Below are 24,408 nucleotides of genomic sequence, written 5' to 3'. Positions count from 1 at the left end.
ATTAGGTGTGGACAGAAGTCCCTGGAAATTCTCATGGATGCAAGTCATGGATAGCCTCAAAGCATCTGGTCTATCACACATGGGAGCTGGAAATGATCCCCAGATAAAAAAACAAGGACAAAGCTCCCTTGGGCTGTGGCCTGAATGAGGCCACCATAATCAGTGGGTCCAAGGCAGTTTCAAGAAGGGCTTAAAATTTTTTCAAGAAAAGTTTTCAAAGACATGGTTCTACTTGTCAGTATATAAGGGTGATATTGCCTGATGGAAAGCCTACTCAAAATTCAGATGAGTCTATAACTGGAGGAAGGAAATCACAACCTCCCACGCACACCTACATTGGGTAGAAAGAAGGCTCTTTGTCTGTTTAGACAGAAACACATGAGCAATAATATTCATAACAACACTGAGTCTTTGGAAGTGCAAAGTATAATTCCAGGCTGCATTTGGGGCTAGGGCATGGAGATGATCTTAATAATTTTGCAGATAAAAAAGGAGATTTTTTTCTTTTGCCTTGAAAGTGCCTTACCACAGTAAGAGAAAGTCAGGCAAGATGATGAAATAACCACAAATATTTTAAAAACAAGGATTTAAATCATTCTATGCTAATGCAAAGAGCTAAAAATTTAACCCCCTCCCCTCTCCTAAACAGTCAGGAAAATATACAACACAAATTAAAATGTGTGGTTGTCTATACTGTAATCATATGTGAGTATATGAATAATCTCTCTCACACACAAAGTAGTTTAGCTTAATAATTTGTCAGGGAAGAAATGAACAGCCACAAAATACAATGCAGAGAACAAGAATTGAACAGAGACAGGAAGTCCAAGAAATAGGAGTCCCTGAAAACTCTTTTCTGGGATTCTCAGAAACTTTTTTTTTTTTTTTTTTTTTGAAAGCAAGACTGATAAAGGGAGTTTCCAGTCATACTTAGATCTCAAGGGACAGAATAAACTCTTCTAATGGTCAGACTTTAAGTGTATCTGCCAGGCATTCTTTGGGTTATAACTTAGCATTCAAGTTTAATTTGTCACACAGATTAGATTTGCTAGATGAAATACAGGAAATGTAGCTAAATTTGAATTTCAGATTTAAAAAATGATTTTTAAAAATATAAGTATGTATGAAAAATACATGAAACATATACTAAAAAAATTATTCATTGCTTAACGAAATTCAAATTTAACTGGGTGTACTGTATTTTATCTGCCAAATCTGACAACCATAATACAGATATAAATTTTCTTCTTATTTACCTAAATTTAATATTTGCCTGCTCAATTTGTCTTGTTAGTCTCATTCATCCCCTATCTCCTCTGCCAGAGTCACTTTCATCTTATTCATCAACTCAATGCTAATACGAGTATATTGTATTATTGAATGTCATTTAATGTGATAATTAAAATAGTAGCCTTCTGCTGCTGGTTGACTGAATATATGTGGTTCCTCTTCATCAGGGAATAACTTCTTGCCATAAAATATTCTGAGATCCAAGGATGAAACTAGACATTCCAATTATTATAATTATGGTAGATACAATTTTGATTCATCTTTTCATTTAATAAATTCACCATAGACCAAGCACTATCCTGGGTAATGGAAATAGAAAGTAGAAGAATAAGACAAGATTTTTGTCCTTAAAGGTCTCACATTGCATTTGGGGAAAAGATGAATAAACAAGGAATTGCAAGCTTAGAGGTTTGTAGTAGTGGCAGCTAAGTGATAGAATTTCTGTGAAAGATCAAGGAAGGTGTTCTGAGATTGTGATAGTAGAAAGTGATTAGAAGTTCACGTATACACTTACAAGAAAGGATTTTCCAAGGGTGGGAGTGGGATGAGAAGGACAAGAGAGTGTAAGGTTTAGAATGTTCTAAGGCATGAAAGTAGCTCAGTATTTCTAGAACAATAGAATGCATGTAAGATAAACAAGATGATAAATCCTGAAAGAATTTTATAGAAATTTTTAAAGGTTTCGGCCTTTATTTTGTAGAAGTTGGCAGGAGTTAATGTCTCTTAGGGAGGGGGTTACGTTATTAGATACTCTGAGTCAGAGAACTCTAGTAGTAAAATTAGAAGGCAGTGGTTAGAAGGCAAACTAACTGGAGGGAGGGAAATGTGACAATGTGCTATTCATGATGTGAGGCCAGGGGAAACAAGTGCATAAACTAAATCAGGGAGAATAAGCAGATTTCAAGAATGCAGTGGATTGAAGAGACATTTAGTTGGCTACATTAACAAAATTTATCCATCAGTTCATGGAATGACAGGGAAAAGCTAAGGGGAAGATAAGAGCCTTAGATAATTCCACTGTTTGGGGATGATTTAATTGACTAACTCAGTCTAGGGCCAGAGGTGTGATGAAACAAATGAGACCATTGCCTGAGGCACAAAATTTAACTGATTTTAAATTTGGGTCTATTGCTTGGCTTCCATTTTGAATAATCAGCATAATATTTCTATTTATTCACTTTTTGCCCAAGTCCGTTGACACTCCTTTATTAATGGGAAGAAATTTTGTTAAATTGATCTCTGATTTCAATATGATATCAAATCCCAACAAGATTTTCCATAGAGCTTGACAAACTGACTCTAAAATGGATGTGGACATCATTAGGCAACAATAACCAATATACTCTGAACAAAAAAGAATGAGGTGGGAGGAATTGCAGTATTAGATATTAATACTGCAATACCATAGTAATTTTACATTGGTGCTTGAATAAATAAATAGATCGTCTGAGCTGAATAGACTGCCAAGAAAGCTCCACTGCATATATGAAAACTTGATTCCTACTGAGCAGGCATTCGAGACCAGTGAGGGAGGTACTGATTAGTCAGTAGTCGTGCTAACACTACCTGATTATCCACATAGAAAACACAAAATGATCCATTTCAGGGAGAATAAAGACTTAAACATGAAACACAATGCTACAAATCTTTCAGAAACCTGTGAAGAAGATTATCTCTGGTTTTGGAGTAGACAGTATTTCTTACAGTATTTCTTAAAGAAGACACAAAATTTGTTCATCTGAAGAAACTAAAGTGAGAGCAAAAGACAAACCACAAATTGACAAACAACAACCCAAATAACTGATAATGGATCAAAATTCAGTTATGTAAACAAGTCCTGCAATCAATATGAAAAATATTAGCACCATAGGAAATGGTCAAAAAATATAACTTATCGATTCAGAGAAGAAGAACAAATAATGGCAAAAACTTGCATTAAAAGGATACTGAATATCATTATTAAACAGATCAATAAAAGTAACACATAATAAGAAGTTATATTTTCCAGAATGGTAAAAATTAAAATGCTTGACAGTACTAAGTGTTGTATGTATATACACTATGACTATGTACTGTTTGTTAAGAGTATAACTTGGTTAATAATTTCTGAAAATATTTTGGCAACATGTAGTAAAGTTTCATATGCACAGACTCTGTGATCCAATAATTCCATTCCAAGGCACATTCTCTGAAGAAATCTTACACTTACACACCAGGAGACATGTACAAAAAAAGCTCAAAACAGCAACATTCAGAATATTATTTTTTAAAAACCTAGAAAAATATTAATTATCAGGTGAATAAATTATAGTATATGCATTGAAGCAAATACAGAGCAATGAAAATGAATGAAATATAGTTGTACAAGTTATCAGGGATAAATTACAAAATAATTTGTTAAAAAGGAAGTAATAAAATCATACATATTATATTGTTCCATTTACACAGAGTACAAAAACAGATAAAAATATAATAGTTATCTTGAGAAACAATGAGGGATGCAATTAGAGTGAGATCCAGAGAACATTCAATGTACAGGGGATGTTTTATTTAAACTTGATAATCCATTGTTAATGTTCATTTTACTTTTAAACTTCTCATAAGTTATATGTATTGTTTTTATAGTTCTTCTTTGTGTAAATACAATAACTGATGCCTCAGCTGCCATGTTTTTAATGTCTTGAATAGACACAAAAAATTGGTTCTCATCATGATATTCTTCTGGATATTATCATGGCTGATAATTGTTATCACACATTCCAAATCCATTTGTTTCTGGCTTCCATTATGAATGACCAAACAACTTTGTTGATGATCATTTTTAAAAATACAGTTAATCCTTGAACAACACAGGTTTGAACTATGAATGTCTACTTATACATGGATTTTTTAAAAAAAATACGGTTGAGTAATGTAAATGTATTTTCTCTTACAACTTTCTTAGTAACATTTTTTTTATTATAAGAGTACAGCTTATAATATATATAACATACAAAATATATATTAATTGAATATTTATGTCATCAGTAAGTCTTCTGGCCAACAGTAGGCTATTAAGTTTTGGGGGAGTCAGAAGTGATACACAGATTTTTGACTGTTCAGGGGTTGGCACCCTTAACCCCCACATTGTTCAAGGGTCAACTGTATTGTGAATTGTCTTCTAGCTGTATCACTTTCTGAATTTAGATGTCTGTTTAGTACCTAGTGTTACCATTGGCTGGCTCCTTTGTTATTGCCCAAATGTGCATTAGTTATTACCTGGGCAAATGCTGGTGATTTGAATTTTTGAGATCATGGAGTTATTCTTTTTCCCTACAAGCTGCCATATCACCTTGGTAACATATTTGTTGGTATCTACCTGCAACCAATGGTGTTTTGTTCAGCTTTTACACTTCCTTCATGAAAATGTCTTTTTGCATGCTTGTCAATGATAGTCATGAAATTCCTTTCATTTGGTTCATTTTATTAAAACTATTGAGGTTGTCTGAAACTACAGAATATTTCCAATCCCTAAAAGATGTTTTCTTTAGAAATGTCATGCAGTTTCTTACCATCGGCCTAATAAATTTTAATCAGGTTGCCAATGTTCTTTCTCCAACTGGAGCCAGTTTAATGACATCTCAATGCATTTCCTCATTGAACTTGACTACAGTTCAATACACACAATTTTTTAGACCAATGAAAATTGTTACTTCTTCCAGATAATAATGGAAATACTCTTCTACCTAATAATCATATTTGAAGGCACTATGGACATGACCTCAGAAGAGAAAGCCAGTAGTAAGGGATTTTGATAAAGTAGGTTGAGTGATTTCCTGCCATGTAAGGCTACAGTTGCTTCAGAGTGAGAGGGGTGGGGTCTTTCCAATTCATTTTTGCACTGCTCAGCAAGATACTCTAATCTTGGCACTTTTCAAGAAATGTCCCTGTAGAGGTAGTAGCTTTGGCCAATGGATTCTGCTGAGCCCTTGAAACCTCAAATTTCAATCTATAGTACACCCCCCACCCACTCCTATTCTCCCACTCTTCAACATGTAATTTCTATACTTCATCGTTGATAAGTAGAAAACTGTATTTGCTAATTATTCATTAAAGTCTTTTTTGGATTTGTTGCAAATATGGATAAAATAAGTGCCAGTTAAATTAAATCCAAGAACAAAAACACACAAGACCATATCAATACCACCACAAACACTACTGCTACCAAAAACAACCGGTAGTGCTCGAATTGGTATAAAAGGAAAAGAGTAAATCTAGAAAGGGCATTTCCAAAATTGTAAAAATGTGATTAGATATTAGAGAATTAAGTTTCTCTTTCTTAATGTAGCTACCACCAACAGCATTGACTCTTGTAATTACTTGGAACTTTTGAGCAAAGGGAAATATAAAATATGATTTATTGTCATGTGTGTTTTATAATCAATTTATAAATAGAGAATGTAATGTAGTCACATGCACCAAGTTTTGTATTATTTTGTTTTAAATTTGGCATACACAGAATAACTGCTATTTGTTAAGGTTAACAAAGTGCACACAACAGCTTTCTCAATCCAGGGCTTAACAGTGTAAACTCAGAGGTATGATCTAGTGGATTTACCTTACATCCCTGAGTTGAATATGTTTGCAACTGGCTTTGATCAAAACTCAACTAGAGGCAAATCCTCTCCTGCCTAATGAGTTTCAGGTCGATCTGAAGCCATGTGTTATGAAATCTACAAACTTGTGACTAAATCTTGGCTCACAAAAATAAAATGCCCATATTATTACCATTTTTTATTTTAATGCATAAGCTGCCCAAATCCAGTTGTATACTCATATTGTTAAATATTACTGTAACATAAAAGTCTAAAGAATTTCTCAAAGATAAAATATTGAAGAGGGAAAAAACTACAAAGAACACTGGTTTGGGATTTAAACAGACTTGGCTTCAAATTCTGTCTATAATTTAGTATGCATGTGATCTGAGGCAAAGTACTTGAATTTTCTGCATTTGTTTCCTAAGTCTTAAAACGAGGACAATATTATTTACATTAGTGCTTTGCCAATTTTTCAATGTATAGGATACAAAAACTGGAGGCAATTTGTAGGTGTTTATATGGGACTTGGTAAAAAAAAATAATTTCTTCAGAATAATACAATAAAAGTATTAGGTAAAATATTAATGTTGTTATAACACTTCCAAATTGCTTTATAAGCAACTTGAAGTTGATTTAGTAACATAAGGATTTTTGTTTTTATCAAGTCTCAGTGTTGATTAAATTTTCATGATAATCTCTTCAAAATATTGTCATCAACATGAAACTTTTTATAAATAGGTGAAAAAATGTAAAACCTCTTAGAACCATTACAAAATGTACAATTATATTTAAAGAATTGAATAACTCTAATTTTAGTGATGAATAGGATGTTAAATTTATTGTTATAATATAAATATATTTTATTATATTTTTATATAAATTCAAAACAAGATAATGCTTTATTTGCAGAATTTTGTGTGCTTTATGAGCAATTAATTACTCTGGAGCAAGTTTAGATGGCCCTATTAGTTCCAGTTATCTATTGCTATATAACAAGCCAATTTGAATTTTATGGCTTAAAGCAAAAATATTTGTTAAGTTTTCTCACGAATCTCCAACTCAAGCAGGGCTCAGCAGCAATGGTTCACCTTTTTTCCAAGTAGTATCACCTGGGATAGCTTGACTGGGATTATTAGAGGATCCATTTTCAGGAAGGACCATTCACATGGCTGACAAGTTGGTGTTGACTGATAGATGGGAGCTCTTCCATTTCCTGTCTGTTAGGGACTTTGGGTTACTTCCATGTGAACTTTGTTATAGGGTTACTTGGTTTCCCATAACGTGATGACCGCATTGCAGTAGGCTACCATTCCAAGGGACAGGAAGTGGGAGCTGTTAGTCTTTTATTTCGTGGGCTCAGGAACTGCGCATCACTTCTGTTCCATCCTGTTGATGAAGCAGTCACAGAGCCATTTAGATACAAGAGGAGAGAGCATAGACCCTCACATCTTGGAGGGAGGAGTGTAAGAGAATTAACAGCTATCTTTAAGCAATGCAATATTTAAAGATAAAGATTTGAAGGTGCCGCACATAGCTGTGCAAGTCACAAGACACTTCTCCTGCTCATTCCTTCACCTGGCTGTGGCTCTTTTTTGGGCTGTCCTCTGTGATCTCTTGAACCCTGAAACTTAAATCCTTTCTGCAGAGTCACCAGTTTCTTGTGGGTGATGGGCAGTAGTACGTTTTATATCTAACTATTGAAGTAGATGTCCACATAAGACAGCATCTTCTCTGCCATGCTCAGGGCACTAAGAATAGCTAGCAAGTATTTATTCTTCTCACTGCCAGTGAAGATTATGGATTGTCCATTTGCCTGTGCTGTGCTTGCCTTCCATGGAGTATTTCCTATTGGCAGAAGCCAGATCCTGGGGTTTTGGCAAACCTACATCCCTTCAAGTCTGCTGGGTGTAGGGAGGCATACATACATGTTGCTGTATGCCTGTAACCAGCTGGGGCATGTGAGGTGTAAAACTTTGATTTACCTCCATAGGATTAGTCATGATTCATAGAAACTGTCTAGTAAATCATGAAAGGCATGTGAATATAGGGGTCAAATATGTGGGCTCTGTATTCAGATATTCAGACCATCAGAATTTAAATTCAAGTTCTATCTTTTTCTGGTTCTGTGACCTTATGAGTAAAAGAGATTAAAACAGATTTTACTTAGCTTTGCTATAAGTAATAGACAAGGCATACAAAGAATGTAGCACCATGACCACCATATAGTCCCAGTATAATAATATAAGCTTATTAGTCTAATATGATAATAAAAATTATAAATCACACCACACATTTATCTGTAATTCATATCCAAATCCATGCTTTTCAGTACTGCTTACTTTTATATTTTTCTTAAAATAATAATTTATGGCCTTTTACCCAATTTTATCCCTTTCTTATTTTTACCCATTTTACTTTACAGCTCATGTTCCCTAACTCTTTTTCACTCATTTACATTTGAGATGTTTGAAATATCTCCTACTTCAATATTACCTGTGGTGTTTGATAATGTGCTATAAATCTCATATACTAAAATATTAATAGAGAGATGGAGAAAAAACATGGATTTACTAGATCTGTAAGTGGAGGCTTCAAATGCATCATTGTCTTTTCTTATAGTCTTGATGCCAGTTTTCAATCTATAAAGCTCAATTTTTATGCAAAATCTAATTGTAAAAAAATTAGGAAACTCTATAGTAACAGAATTTCACAATTAAAAATTTTATTTAATTCATTTTTAATTGTGTATATTAAGCTTGGATAAGGGAAAGGTTTTAATTCAAATAGCAGAGGCAGTTAATAAAGACATGGTCCTCCCCTGTCTTTCCCCCATTAGATTGGCCTCTAGCAGGGGATTGGCATAAGAGCACCATGTATAGTGACATCAGCCTATTAGTGTGCTGGGTGTCATTGAGGAACACAGCCAAAGGGAGGAAGCAGAGAGAAAAGAAGCACAGACTCAGGAAATTGGAGCAGAGTAATATCTTCAGGAGGACACTAAGGATGAGTCCAAACAGAGCCACAGTATATCCAATCCACTTGGGTCCAGGTAATGTTTAGAAACAAAGGGCATCAATTTTGGTGGAAGCAGAATATGTTACACATTTGCAGAGGTCAAAGCATCATTAGAGAGTCATAAAAATCCAGTCATTTTGGGAACTTAGCCAAGCAAGACAATAGAGACAGAAGAAAAGGTCAGTCCCTGGAAATGGGGGCTGGCAGCAAAAGAGACTGATGTGGGCTTGGGCCAGATGGCTGAGGTTCTTGGCAATATTTCATTCTTATAATATCAGTACCTTGGAGGGTGTTATAAAGTTAACCCCAGTGTACCAAGGGCCTGTATCAGAAGTGAATCTAAGAGAGACTCTGCAATTTGACCAGAGAATCTGGAGAGTGACCTATTTCAAGGGTTTATTATTGGGATGCATTTCCTATTTGAAGAGCAGTAACAAGCTGTGAATGGTGATTGTACAGAGTCAGCTGTCTACTGCTGTTATTTTTCACCCCAATTAGTCTCCCAGCTAAAAATCTTACCTTCTTAAAATGTAACAGGGAAACAGAGGATCTGACTCCTACTTCTGTAGAAAGAGGCCTTTACTAACTCTAATGAATCTTCATTGAATAAAGGAAAGTTAATTTCCAGAAGGGAAATTGAGACACCATTACAAAGGGGATTGGATGGAATGCAGCCCAAGTATGACAATATCTACGACACTACTACATAAAACCTTTCATCAGGGCTTGATAAAATTAGGTGCTTAGTATTTGATATTTCTTCCTGATTCTTCAATCTTTCAAGAGAATTATCTACTTAAATATTCTTTCAAAGAGAGATTTTGGTTTTATCTAGAGTTTTAGATTTTTCTTTGGTTAAAAAATATGTTTAAATCTTCTATATCCTTACCTATTTTCCTTGTGATTTCCTTTAATACCTGGAATATATGTATGAACATTCTCCAAGTTGATTATGGATTTTTTTCAGTTTTTCCTTATGTATTTCAAAGTTATATTGTATTTATCTTGTATTAGTTTCAAAACTTCCTGTAGAATTCTGAAGGCCTTCCTTCATTGTCTGCTAGTATCTAGTCTCATAGCCGATAATTTCTCACTCTTTAGATCAGGGTTGGTCAACTGGTCCTAGAAAGAGTCAAACAGTAAATGGGTTGTTAGGCTTTGTGAATTGGATAATCTCTGCTTCAACTACTCAACTCCTGCCTTTGGAGTATGAAAGCAGCCATAGACAATATGCAAACAAGTGGGTGTGCTTGTGACCCAATGCAACTTACTTACAAAATCAGGCAGCCCAGGGGCCTATAGCTGTAGTTTGCTGACCCTTGTCCTTAGAAAATAATGTCTCCCATTCCACCTGGAAGAATTTAGGATTATAGTTGTTTTTTCTGTTTTAATCCTTAGTTTGGCAGTAGGATAGTCTACATGAATATTTTCTTTTTTTCCATCTATTTTCTCAATTCTATTCTTTGGTATTCTATTAAAGAATAGCTGAAATTCTTGAAGCTAATTATTATATAACTTCTCTGTTTTATATATTTTTTTGGCAATCAGGAAAAATAACTCAGGTCTTTCTTTCATCTCACTAATTTTATATTTAGCTGGGTCAGTTTTATTATTTACTCCTTTACTGTATTTGTTTAAACAAGATTTCTTGGTGTTTCTTTTTCACTATAATATTTTTTAAAATTCTGTTTTCTCCATTTTTGTTTCTTTGGGTGGATTATCTGTTTAATAAATTTACTATATTCCCAGTAGCATTCTAAGATCTTTATATATATTATCATGTTCAGTCCTCACAATGACTCTATAAGAACAGTTGCTCTTGATACACCATAGGGGAAATTGAAATCTGTAAATGTTATCAAACTTGTACAAGTTTACATTGTTAACAAGTGGAAGATTTGGTATTCAATCCCATCATACTGTAATTCCTATTTACCTGCTGACCCATACCTGAGTCATCCTCTCACATTGTCAAACAATAGTTGGCCTTGATCCATCTTCCATGAGTGGCCCAGTTCTTCTCTAATACTTGAATGACTTGATTTGGGAATTTCAGGATTCTTCTGGAAAATTTTAATTAATTGAGATGTCTGTCCTATTGCCTGTGTAGGATTAGTTTTTCAGTTCTGATGAGTTGCACTGCCAATTGATATGATTCATATTACCAGAAATTATTCAGTATTCCATTTTGTGTCTGGCTTCCTTTTACTTTTGCAGTGTTTCAATGTTACTATGCTTATTTTTAAATACTTTCTCTCTCCTTTTTTTTTTTAAATCTTTGTGAGAAGTTTTTTATTTAGGAAATTTAAACATCTTTTCTAGGATTCCTAGAAAACACTTATTTTTTTATTTTAATGAGATTTGGGATAAGAGGAGAAGTAAATAAATTTAAACAGTCACCTTGAACCAAAAAACTCCCTATGAGCTTTACAACAATATAAAGTCCCAAAAGAGTTGCACTGGATTTTGATTGAAACTGCCATTAATTATATATTTACGTAGGGATATATGACACTGTCTCAAAAAAAATTTTTTTAAATAAGTGTGTATGTGTGTGAGTAAGCAAGTGCACATGCTTATCTGGGGATCTAATATTTTATGTTCTGTGTTCCTAAGGGGAGTAATATGATATTATCATGAAATGAATTTCTGATTTATTTTTTAAACAAGCATAAAATGTTACTCTTCAATATATGTATAGTTAAGTCTTTCATTAAACAAATATTGAACATTCACTAGATTCAATATTTTCTACATGCTTGGTATATACCAATGAAAATGACAGAAAGAAACCTCTGCCAGGATGTAGTTTACTTCTAGTTGGGAGATTCTATAATCTAAAATCATAAAAAAAAAAAAAAAACAAGAAAAGATTTAAAATATGTAGCTTAAACAAAAACTAGCATCCAATTCTTTAAAAAGTTTTGGAAAGTAAAATATTACCTCATTATCTAAAAAATCAATTCCAGATTAGCACTTTCCAAATTTACATAACCTTTTTATCTTCTTGCATGTGTGGAGGATGGGGATTTCTTGCAAATATTCTGGTAAATAGAGTTAGAGAGAAAATTCAAATTAACAACTTATTGACTATTTTCTGGTCAGGACCAATGCATTAAGTCAGACAAGGATTATATAGACATAACAGTTATCAAGACCAGACTATAAGTAATTAGGACATAAATGTAATGTACAGATAAGAGCTCCTACAAGAAGAGTTCAGAAGTTATATAAAGTTGCACATTAAATATAATTATCACTACACTGAAACAAATCTAATTTGTATTTAGTAATCCAATAGACAGTTCAGCATATTTCCTCAAGATCATGTTTGTTATGAATTTCAAAATATGGAATGGTGCATAGAAATATAAATGAAGATATTTTTAATTCATTAAGTTTATAATAAGCTAATTTAAATAAAAATTTTAAAAGAACACTTTTAACAATTAGCACTTGTATCTGTTTTCTTATCAAATATTTGATATATTTTCCCATTTTAAACATATGCATTATAGGGTGCTTTATTGCACTTTGCAAAATACTATGCTTTGTTAAAATAAATATACAATTCTTTTATTTTAAAGTTTATAATGCTTATGTAATGTCTTCTTGCATTGTCTGTGATGGTCTCTATAAATATAGTATTCTCAATGAAAAGATTTTGAAACACATTCATGTAGAGATGGTACAGTATATATGTATAGAATATGTATTCATAAGCTATCTTAGCACCATTTTTATGCCATTCAATGTTAGCAAAACATAAAGATAGTCTTGTGTTGAACTTCTAAAGCCCATACTACTGTCCCTTAGATATCAAGAGAATAAATGTGAAAATAAATGTGATTCAGATGAAAGTATTACTTTTACAGATTGTGTTACTGTGAGATAATTTTCTGAGTCTTTCCCACTAATGCTAATAATATATGAGGGTGATGCTGGATAGCTAACAGGAAAATTACTAATTCAGGTAGGACTATGACCTTTCTTGAACTATCTTTCTGACAGTATAAGAGTATGTATTATGGGTACAATATACAGTTAAGTGTCTTTTCTTTGAGTGTCCTAGGTTTTAACCAGACATAACAAAGATAATGATCCTCGAGGGCCATATACCCAAGATCAATTGTTATTTTTGATTAAAGATTTGATGCAAAAAGGGAGTCAATATAGGGATGAATTTAAGAGTCTGATACATAAATGAATACTCAATATTTCATTTCCTACTTCACCTGTCTTCTAGTAAAGCAAGGAAGGCATACAAGGAAAAGATGACTGATCTGACAGTAAAGGAGAATCTGGAATTAACTGGGTTTAGGAAAGAAACCAAAGCAAAATTTTCCTTGTTTCTGACTTTTCCTCCACGGAGCTGTAAGCTCCCTGAGCGCAAGGGGAAAATGAAAATAAACCTTGACTTCATCTCTAGTACAATATTCAATGAGATATGAGCTCTACCAATTGTTTTCCCACATATTTATGCAGCTGTAATCAATGTTTTTATTGGGGTAAAATATCTATAGCATGATATTTACAATTGTAACCACTTGTAAGTATGCGATTCAGTAGCGTTAAATACATTCATGATGTTATGTACCTGTCAGCATTAACTATACCCAAAACTTTTTATTATCCCCAATACAAACTCTGTACCTGTTAAACAGTAACTCCTCTGCGTCCTACCTTCTTCCCTTCCCCATCTTTAGCCTCTGATAACTCCTAATTCTGCTTTCTCTCTCTTGTGAATTTCCCTGTGTTAGATACCTCATATATATATGAAATCATACAATCTTTATACTCTGTGTCTGACTTATTTCAGATGTTTTTAATTTCCTTCATGTCATCACCCATATTAAAATTTCATTCTTTTTAATGGCTCATTAGTAGTCCGTGTGTACATATACCACATTTTGTTTTTTTATCTATTGATAAGACATTCAGATTGTTTCAGCCTTTCAGCTAGTTTGAATAATGTCACTATGACACGGGTATAAAGATATCTGTTCTCTGCTTTCAGTTCTTTTGGATATATACCCAGTAGTGAAATTTCTGGGCTGTATGACAGTTTTATGTTTTATGTTGAGAAACCATGAAACTGTTTTCCACAGGGACTGCACCATTTTACATTTCCACCAGTAATGTACAAGGGTTCAAATTTCTCTACATCCTCATCAATATTTACTATTTTTTATCTTTTAATAATAGCCTTTCTAATAGGTTTGAAGTGTTATCTTACTGTGGTTTTGATTTGCATTTTCCTGATAACTAATGATGTTGAGAATCTTTTCATGTGCATAATTATTAGCCATTTGTATATCTATTTTCTTTGGAGAATTGTCAATTCAAATCCTTTGCTCACTTTTGAATTTTGTTGTCGTTGAGTTGCAGATGTTCTTTATAAAATCTAGATATTAAACTCTTATTACTTAATTTAAAAGTATTTTTGCCATTCTGAAGATTGTCTTATTTTCTTGATAGTGGACTTTGATGCACAAAAGTTATTCATTTTGTTAAAGCCCAATATATCTATTTTTTTTCTTTTCTTTAATTGTGGTGTTGTCCATGAAATCATTGCCAAATCCAATGTCATGGAGATTTTCCCATGTTTTCTTCTCAGACTTTTAGTTTTAGCCCTGAAGTTTAGGTCTTTGAACAATTTTGAGTTAATTTTTTGTAAATGACATAAAGTAAGGGTTCAAGTTCATTCTTGCACATGTGGATGTCCATCTTCCCTCACAACATTTGTTGAAAGATTGTCCTCTCCCCCATTGAATGGTCATGGCACCCTTGTAAAAAAAAAATTGATTGGCCATATATGTGAATTTATTTCTAGACTATTTTATTCAATTGGTCTATATGTTTGCTCTTATGCCAGTACCATACTGTTTTAAGTATTTAGCCTTGTAAGCTGAAAGTCAAAAAATGGTAGTGTTCCAACTTTATTTTTCTTTTTCAAGATTATTGACTATTTGGAGCCTGCTAAAATTCCATATGAATTTTAGAAACTATTTTCTATTTCTGTGAAAAATGCTGTTGAAATTTTCAGAGATTGCATTAAATCTGTAGATCACTTTAGGTAGTACAGACATCTTAACAATGTTAGGTCTTTCTATATATGAATATGAATGTCTTTTTGTTTATTTAGATTTTCATTAATTACTTTCAACATCATTTGTAGTTTTCAGCATACAAGTCATTCACCTACTTGGTTAGGTTTGGTTCGATTTAAATATTTGAGATGCTATTTTAAATGAAATTGCTTTCTTAATTACTTCTTTGGATTGTTTATGATGGTGTATAGAAACAACTTATTTTTGTTTGTTGCTTTACATGCTACAATTTTTCTGAATTTATTAGCTCTAGTAGTTTTTGTCTGGATCCTTTGGGGTATTCTATGTACAGGGTCATAACATCTGTGAATAGAGATTATCTTAACTTTCAAATCTGAATGCTTTTCTTTCTCTCCTTTTTATTTTCTTAATTTTTCTTAAAGGTCTGGTTTGAACTTCTGGTACCATGATGAATAGCAGCAGTGGTGAAAGTGACCATCCTTGTTTTGTTCCTCCTCTTAAGGGAAAATAACATTTACTATACTGTTTGCTGTGGGTTTTTTATAAATACCCTTTATCATGGTGAGGAATTTTTCCTCTATTTCTACTCTTCTGAAAGTTTTTATTATGAAAGTGTATTGGATTTTGTCAAATGCCTCTTCTGCATCAATTGAGATATTCATATTTCCCCCGCCTTGTTCTATTAATTTGATGTATTATATGAATTGATTTTCTTACATTGCACTACTCTTGCATTCTTGGTATAAATCCCACTTGATTATTCTGAATAGTACTTTTTAAAAAAATGTAATTTATTTTAAATCCAGTATAGTTAACATACAGTGTTATATTAGTTTCAGGTGTTAAATATAGTGATTCAACCATTCTATGCATCATTCATTGCTCATCAAGATAAACATACTCTTAATCCCCTTCACCTATTTCATCCATTTCCCTACCCCACTTCCCTCTGGCAACCATCCATTTGTTCTCAGTTAAGAGTCTGTTTTTTGCTTTGTCTTTTGTTGTTGTTGTTTATTTCTTAAATTCCACATATAAATGAAATAATATGGTATTTGCCTTTTTTCTGATTAACTTATTTCACTGAGCATTATACTCTCTAGCTCCATCTATGTTGTTGCAAATGGCAAAAATTCATTCTTCTTTATGGCTGCATAACATTCCTCTGTGTGTGTGTGTGTGTGTGTGTGTGTGTACAAATACCAATTCTTCTTTATCCATTCATCTACTGATGGACACTTGGACTGCTTCCATATTTTGGCTATTATAAATAATGTTGCATTAAACATAGGTTGCATATATCTTTTTGAATTGGTGTTCTCATATATTTTTTTTTTTTGATAAATACCCAGTAGTGGAATTACTCATCATATAGTAGTTCTGTTTCTAATTTTTGGGAGGGGGCCTCCACACAGTTTTCCATAGGGGCTGAACCCACTTTGCATTCCCACCAACAGTGCACAAGGTTTCCTTTTTCTCCACATCCTCACTAACACTTTTTATTTCTTATGTCTTTTAGTCATTCTGACAGGTGTGAGTTGATATCTCATTGTGGTTTTGATTTGCATTTTGCTAATGATCAGTGATGTTGAGCATCTTTTCTTGTGTCTGCTGGAATCTCTATGCATTCTTTGGAGAAATGTCTGTTCATGTGTCTGCGCTTTTTTTAAATTGGATTATTTGTTTTTTGGGTGTTGAGTTGTATGAGTTCTTTATATTTTTGATACTAACCCTTTACTGGATATGTCATTTGGAAATATCTTCTCACATTTAGTAGGTTGTCTTTTGGTTTTCTTGATTTTTCCTATACTGTGCAGAGATTTTGATTTTGATGTAGTCCTAATTGTTTATTTTTGTTGCCATTGCCTCAAGGGATGAATCTAGAAAGATGTTGCTACCAATGATGTCAGAGAAATAAGTGCCTGTGCTCTCTTCTAGGATTTTTATGGTTTCAGGTCTCACATTTAGATCCTTAATCCATTCTGAGTTTATTTTTGTGTATGGTATAATAAAGTTCATCCTTTTGCACGTAGTGTCCAGTTTTCCCAATATCATTTGTTGAAGACTCTCTCTTTTTCCCGTTGTATATTCTTGCCTATTGGTCAAAGATTAATTGACCAAATAATTGTGGGTTTATTCCTGGGGTTTCTATTCTGTTCTATTGATCTGCATGTCTATTTTTATTATAGTATGACACTGTTTTGATTAGTACAGATTTATACTATAACTTGAAATCTGGGATTGTGAAAGCTCTAGTTTTGTTTTCTTTTTCAAGATTCTCTTGTTTATTTGAGGTCGTTTGTGGTTTCATACAAATTTTAGGATGATTAGTTCTGGGAAAAATGCTATTGATATTTTGATAGGGATTGCAATAAATCTGTAGCTTGCTCTCGGTAGTAAGGACATTTAATAGTATTTGTTCACCTAATTCACGAGCATGGGATATCTTTCTATTTGCTTGTGTCATCTTCAATTTTTTTCATCAATATTTTATAATTTTCAGAGTATAGTTCTTTCATTTCCTAGCTGAAGCTTCTTCCTAATATTTTATTATTTCTGTGCAGTGGTACATGGAATTGTTTTCTTAATTTCTGTTTTTGCTGCTTCATTATTAGTGTATATAAATGCAACATATTTCTATACATTGATTTTTGTATCCTGTGACCTTACTGAATTTATTTATCATTCATTTTTGGAGGAGTCTTTAGGGTTTTCTATATATAATATCATACCATCTGCAAATAGTGGAAGTCTTACTCCTTCCCTACTGATTTGGATGGTTTTCATTCTTTTTCATTGTCTGATTGCTGTGGCTAGGGTTTCCAGTACTATGTTGAATAAAAGTGGTGAGAGTGGAAATTCTTGTCTTGTTCCTTACTTTAGGGGAAAAGCTCTGTTTTTCACCATTGAGTATGATGTTCACTGTGGGTTTTTCATATAAGGTCTTTATTATGTAGAGGTTTTCCCTCTAAGCCTACTTTGTTGAGGTTTTTATCATGAATGGATATTGTACTTTGTCAGAAGCTTTTTCTGCATCTATTAAAATGATCATATGGTTCTTATCCTTTCACTTATTGATGTGATGTATAATGTTGATTGCTTTGCAAATACTGAACCACACATGCATCACAGGAATGAATCCCACTTTGTGAATAATTTTGTTAATGTATTTTGTTGAGGAATTTTGCATCTATGTTAATCAGAGATATTGGACTGTAGTTCTCTTTTTGTAGTGTTTTTACTTGGTTTTGGTATCAGGGTAATGCTGGCCCCATAGAATGAATTTGGAACCATTCCTTCCTCTTATATTTTTTGGAATAGTTTGAGAAGAATAGGTATTAACTCTTTAAATGTTTGGTAGAATTCACTTGTGAAACCATCTGGTCCTGGACTTTGGTTTTTTGGAAGTCTTTTGATTACTGATTGAATTTTATTGCTGGTAATCAGCCTGCTAAAATTTTCACCCTGCTTCAATTTGGTAAGTCATATGTTTCTAGGGATTTTTCCACTTCTTTAAAGTTTTTCAATTTGTTGGCATATAATTTGCTATAATATTCTCTTATCCTTTGTTTATCTGTGGTTTCAGTTGTTATTTCTCCTTTTTCCTTTCTGATTCTGTTTGAGTCCTCTCTCCCTTTCTATTTGAGGAGTCTGGCTAAAGGGTAATCAAATGTGTTGATCTTGTCACAGAAGCAGCTCCTGGTTTCATTGATCTTCTCCACTGCATTGTTGTTCTTGTTGTTGTTCTTTTTTAGTTCCTATTTCATTTATTTCTGCTCTAATCTTTATCATTACCTTCCTTTTACTGGTTTGGGTTTTTCTATCTCCTTTAGGTGTAAGTAAAGGTTGTTTGAGATTTTTCTTCTTGAGGTAGGACTGCAAGGCTTTAAACTTCCCTCTTAGAACCATTTAGCTGCATCCCAAAGAATTTGGACCATTGTGTTTTTATTTGCATTTGTTTCCATGTATTTTTTTAATTTACTCATTGATTTCTTGGTTGACCCATTCATTTTTTACTAATATGTTATTTCCATGTATTTGTGCTCTCTCCAGATTTTTTTCTTGTGGTTGATTCCTAGTTTCATAGTGGTGTGGTCAGAAAAGATGCATTGTATGACTTCAACTTTCTTGAATTGTTGAGGTTTGTTTTGTGGCCTAATATGTGATTTGTTCTGAAGAATGTTCCATATGCACTTTAAAAGACTATATTATACTGTTTTAGGATGGAATGTTCTGAATATTTCAGATCCATCTGGTCCAATGTGTCTTCCAAAGCCACTCTTTCTTTATTGATTTTCTGTTTGTATGATTTATCCATTGATGAAATGAGGTGTTAAAGTCCCCTACTAGTATCATATTACTATCAATTACTCCTTAAATTTTCTTTATATAATTGAGTACTCCCATGTGGGTGTATACATATGTAATTGTTTTATCTCCTCATTAGATTGTTCCCTTTATGATTATATAGCGCCCTTTGCTGTCTTTTTGAATAGTATTGTTTTAAAGCTCTATTTTGTCTGATGTAAGTATTGCTGCTCTGGCTTTCTTTTCACATCAATTTGCTTGTTAAGTGTTCATCCAGCCCTTCACTTTCAATTTACAGGTGCCTTTAGGTCTGAAATGAGTCTTTTGTAGGCTGCATATATATATGTCTTGCTTTTTTATCCATTCCCTCACCCTAGGTCTTTTCATTGGAGCGTTTAGGCCATTTATGTTCAAAGTAATTATTAATAGGTATGTACTTATTGTCATTTTGTTACTCATTTTATGGTTATTTCTGTAGTTCTTATATGTTCCTTTCTTCTCTTGCTCTCCTCTCATGGTTAGTTGTCTTTCTTTAGTAATGTACTTGGATTCCTTTCTCTTTATTTTTGCATATATATTACTGGTGTTTGATTTATGGTTACCATTTGGTTTGTACGTAACATCTTTATATAGCAGTCTATATTAAATTGATGGTTGCTTATATTTGAACCCATTCTTTACTCCCTATCTCCTACCTATATTTTAGGTATATGATGTCATACCTTATATTCTTTTATTTCTTGAGTCCCTTGTCTGATAGTTATAGATATATTTCTACTGCTTTTGTGCTTCCTACTTTTCTTACTCTTATTTGTGATCTGTTCTTTACATTCTTTAAATCCCTTTTAACATTTCTTGTAGGCCTGGTTTACTGTTCATGAACTCCTTTAACTTTTGTTTGTTTGGAAAACTCTTTACCTCTCCTTCTATTCTGAATATAGCCTTGATGGATAGAGTATTCTTGGCTCCACATTTTTTTCCTTTCAGTACTTTCAATGTATCATACCATTGCCCTCCGGCATGTAAAGTTTCTGTGGAAAAACAGCTCTTAACCTTATGGGGTTTCCTTTGTATGTAACTGTTTTCTTTTCTCTTACTGCTTTTAAAATTTTTCTCTTTAACACCACTTTTTGCTATTTTAATTAGTATGTCTTGGTGTGGACCTTCTTGGGTTGATTTTGTTGGGAGCTATGTCTTGTAGATCTGAATTTCTATTTTCTTTTCATAGTATTCTCTTACAATTATTTATACTTTTGTGGTGTTGGTTATTTGTCCTCTCTTATTTGTGAATGTATTTGAGAACTTAACTTTTTTTTTTCTTGATAAGTGTGGCTAGAGGTTCATCAGTTTTATTTTTTTCAAAGAACCAGCTCCTCTTGGTTTCTTTGATCTGTTCTACCATTTTGTTTGTTTTAGTTCCTGTATCATTTATTTCTGCACTAATCTTTATAATTTCCTTCCTTTTACTGGTTTGGGGCTTTGTTTGTTGTCTGTCTCTTTTAGATGTAAGGTTAGGTTGTTTATTTGAATTTTTTCTTCTTGAGGTAGGCCTGTATTGCTCTAAACTTCCTTGGCAATAAATACATAGTAATTATCGATAGACATGTATTTATTGCCAATTTATTACTTGTTTTGTAGTTGTTTCTGAAGATTTTCTCTGATCCTTTTTTATTTTCTTTTATGTTTTGCTGATTTCCTTTAGTGATATATTTGGATTTCTTTCATTATTCTTTGCAAAAAGAATAATGTTTTTTGATATGTGGTTACCAGTTTGTATATAACCTCTTCTTCTGCATATAGCAGTGTATATAATCTCTTCTGCATATAGCAGTCTATATTAAGTTGATAGTCATTTAAATTTGAACCCATTGTTTTCTCCTCTCCTCCCCACATTTTAGGTGTATGTTATAAAATTTTATATACTTTTTTGTGAGTTCCTGGACTGATTTATTACAGAAATATTCGTTTTTACTGCTTTGATACGTCTTACCTTCATACTGTCACGTTTGGTCTCTCCTCTCCACTCAAAGTGCTCCCTATAACAATTACCCGCAGGGCTGATTTAGTGGTCATGAACTCTTTTAGTTATTGCCTGGGAAACTATCTCTCCTTCTAGTCTAATGATACCCTTACTGGATAGTGTATTCTTGGCTGCAGATTTTTCCTATTCAGGGAAAATTTTGAATTTATCATGCCATTCCCTCTGGCTTGCAAAGTTTCTGTTAAAAACTCTCCAGCTAGCCTATGGGTTTTCCCTTGTAAGCTATTAACTTTTTTGTCTTCTTTTAAATTTTTTTAATTTATCACTATGTTTTGGTAATTTGATTGCAATATATCTTGGTGTGGGTCTGCTTTTATTGATTTTTGTTGGGAGTTCTCTATGCCTCCTGGAATTGGATATCTGTTTCATTCCCCAGATTAGGAATGTTTTCAGCTATTATTACTTCACATAAATTTTCCGTTTCTCAAACTTCTTCTGGGACTCCTATGATACAAATGTCATTATTTTTGATGGAGTCACTGAGTTCCCTAAGTCTATTTTCATTTTGTATAATTATTTTTTCTTTCTTTTGTCCAGCTTGATTGCTTTCCATTAATCTGTCTTCTAGGTCATTAATTCATACCTCTGCTTCTTCTAATTTGCTGTTCATGCATCAAGCATGTTTCTAATCTTTATTGCACTCTTCACCTCTGACTGGTCCTTTTTTATGTGTTAAGGGTCTCACTAATGTTTTCCACTCTTCTCAAGTCCAGTGAAAATCCTTATGATCCTTGCTTTAAATGTTCCATCAGGCATGTTACTTATATCTGTTTCACTTCAATTTCTAGCCATGACCTTGTTCTGTTCCTTAATTTGGGACAAATTTCTCTGTCTTCTCCTTTTGTCTAAGTCTCTGTGCTTATTTCTCTGTGTTAGAAAAGTCAGCTATGTCTCCTGTTCTTGAGGGTAATAGCCTCATGAAGAAGAGGTCCAGTAGTGCCCTGCTGTGTAGTGTCCCTGTTCCCCAGGGCCTGGCACTTCTGTGAGTGTCTCCAATGTGTGCTGCCTGTGCTCTGCTATTTTGTCATGGATGCTTTATCCTTCAGGCCAATTGTCTACTGGGGCTCTCTTTTCCTGTCATGGGCAGTATTTTGTCCCTGGTCTGAATGTGGCAGGTTTCAACTAGATTCACTCTGGTCAGCTTGTGAAATAAGATCTGTCACCACCACTGCTGGAAACAAGGCTCCACAAAATTCCTGGATGGGAGACATGGTGCTGGCAGGAGTTTGGGCCAGTTTTCTAGGGTTGGGGGGCTGCCACACTGGGACTGAGGCAAGCATGACTGAGAAGGGTGGTCCCACCTGAGCATTGTGGAGTCGTGCTTGGTGTAAGCAAGTTAGGTAGCATATATAGGTGCTGCATTAGCTACTATAGGTGACTTTGTTTATGCTGAGGGGTGGGTCAGGGAAATGGGAAATAGGGCAGGGGCCTCACCAGAGTGGCCAAGATCCATTTTTCTTTCAAGCCATGTTTTTGCACTTCCTACCTTCTTCAGTGTGGCCTCTTCTCTACCTTTAGTTGTGGAGTTTGTTCTGTCAGTTTTCAGGTCACTTCTGGAATATTTAAGGATGATTTGATAGTTACCTAGTTGTATTTGTGGCACAAGGTGAACCTAGGGTCTTCCAATTCCACTGCCATTTTCTAAGACCTTTTTCAGTTGTTCTTTGTAAATCTAGCTGAAAATTTGTCACTTCTGTTGTTTTTTTCAAAGAGCTAACTTTTGGTTTCATTGATTTTTCTCTATTCTTTTTCCATTCTCTGCTTTTGTTATCACCACATTAATTTTTTTTTATTGCTGGTTGATTTGAGATTTTTTTCTTTAATGTAGGCATATGCCACTACATCAATCTTTGGGTAGGCAACAAAGGTAGATTTAAAAGAAAATAAAAAGATTTCAACAATTTTAAAGGAAAATATTTTAGAGAGTTTCCTCAAAGAACATTGTGTGACATCAATAGAAGATACTTTGAAAAAGTTGCTTTTCTGTAAATATATTATTTGAGTCACTTTTATGGTTCATGAAGTTATTTCAAAAATAAAAACTTAGATTTAAAATCAGCTGAGGAATGTGTAAATATCATCATCATTACCCACTCAGTCAAAATGTCAAGGAAGGTACCCTTTGTGGGCTTAGTATGCTGTAAAATTTATTATAGTGAGTGAATGAATGAAAATCAAGGCAAGGATGTGACAATCACGGAAGTTAGAGTTTGAATGGACTGAATTATCACTTCATGATGGTACTGAGAAATAACACTGATGAAGGGATGAGATTTGGTTGTTGAGGAGTACCAAGTTAGTGGCTAAATGACTAATAGAATGACCCATATTCTAGGATGTCATCTCAATATAAACTGGAATATGTTTATATTTGGAACCCATAAATAGTTCCATAATCTATTTCACTGTGTTGAAAGTGTTCATGCTTTATTGAGGCTATGAAGCACTTTTCTGAAAAACAAAAAAACAAGTATGATGCCATACTGAAAAAAAGCCTTTGGGACCCTACCAGAAATTAGCCATTTGAACCCATACAAAAATTAAACCTTAAAATTAATTAATGACTATAATCACTCATTTCAGCTGTTTCCTTTTTGTCAGTGACTACATCTTTTCCAAATCATTTAGTGAGTCAAAGTCACAAGAGGCTTATGACAGTGAAAAAGTCAGCTGCTCTTAACCATAATCAATGTTCAGAGAATACTTACCTATGTTTTCAAGATTAATACCATGATCCCCAGTTAAAATTACCTAAGACAGACTGTGTTATCACAGAATTCTGATGTCTGATATGCATACTAAGTCTGAAAATGTTATCAACATTAACCTATGACTTTCCTCATCCATGGTTACCCAGTGACCTCTGATATTAAAGAGTCACTTTTTTTTTTTAAGATTTTATCTATCTGACAGAGAGACAGAGAGGAAACACAAGCGGGGGGGGGGGGGGGGGGGGGGGGGGGGGAGTGGTGGGAGAGGGAGAAGCAGGCTTTCTGCTGAGCAGGGAGCCCGATGCAGGGCCCGATCCCAGGACTCTTGGATCATGACCTGAGCCAAAGGCAGACACTTAATGACTGAGCCACCCAGGCGCCCCAAGAGTCACTGT

The 24,408-nt window shown here is 33.7% G+C and overlaps 1 long non-coding RNA gene across 1 annotated transcript in view; it reads left to right on the top strand.

Moving 5' to 3' along the window:
* The window catches only part of LOC121101706, a 325,246-nt gene that overhangs the window by 257,177 nt on the left and 43,661 nt on the right, over positions 1 to 24,408 (top strand). The gene's annotated exons all lie outside the window — the stretch shown is intronic.

Source organism: Ursus maritimus, unplaced genomic scaffold (assembly GCF_017311325.1).
Source record: "Ursus maritimus isolate PB19 unplaced genomic scaffold, ASM1731132v1 scaffold_9, whole genome shotgun sequence".
Lineage (NCBI taxonomy): Eukaryota > Metazoa > Chordata > Mammalia > Carnivora > Ursidae > Ursus > Ursus maritimus.
The sequence above is the reverse complement of the archived record's forward strand: the minus strand, read 5'-3'. Positions and strand labels throughout refer to the sequence as shown.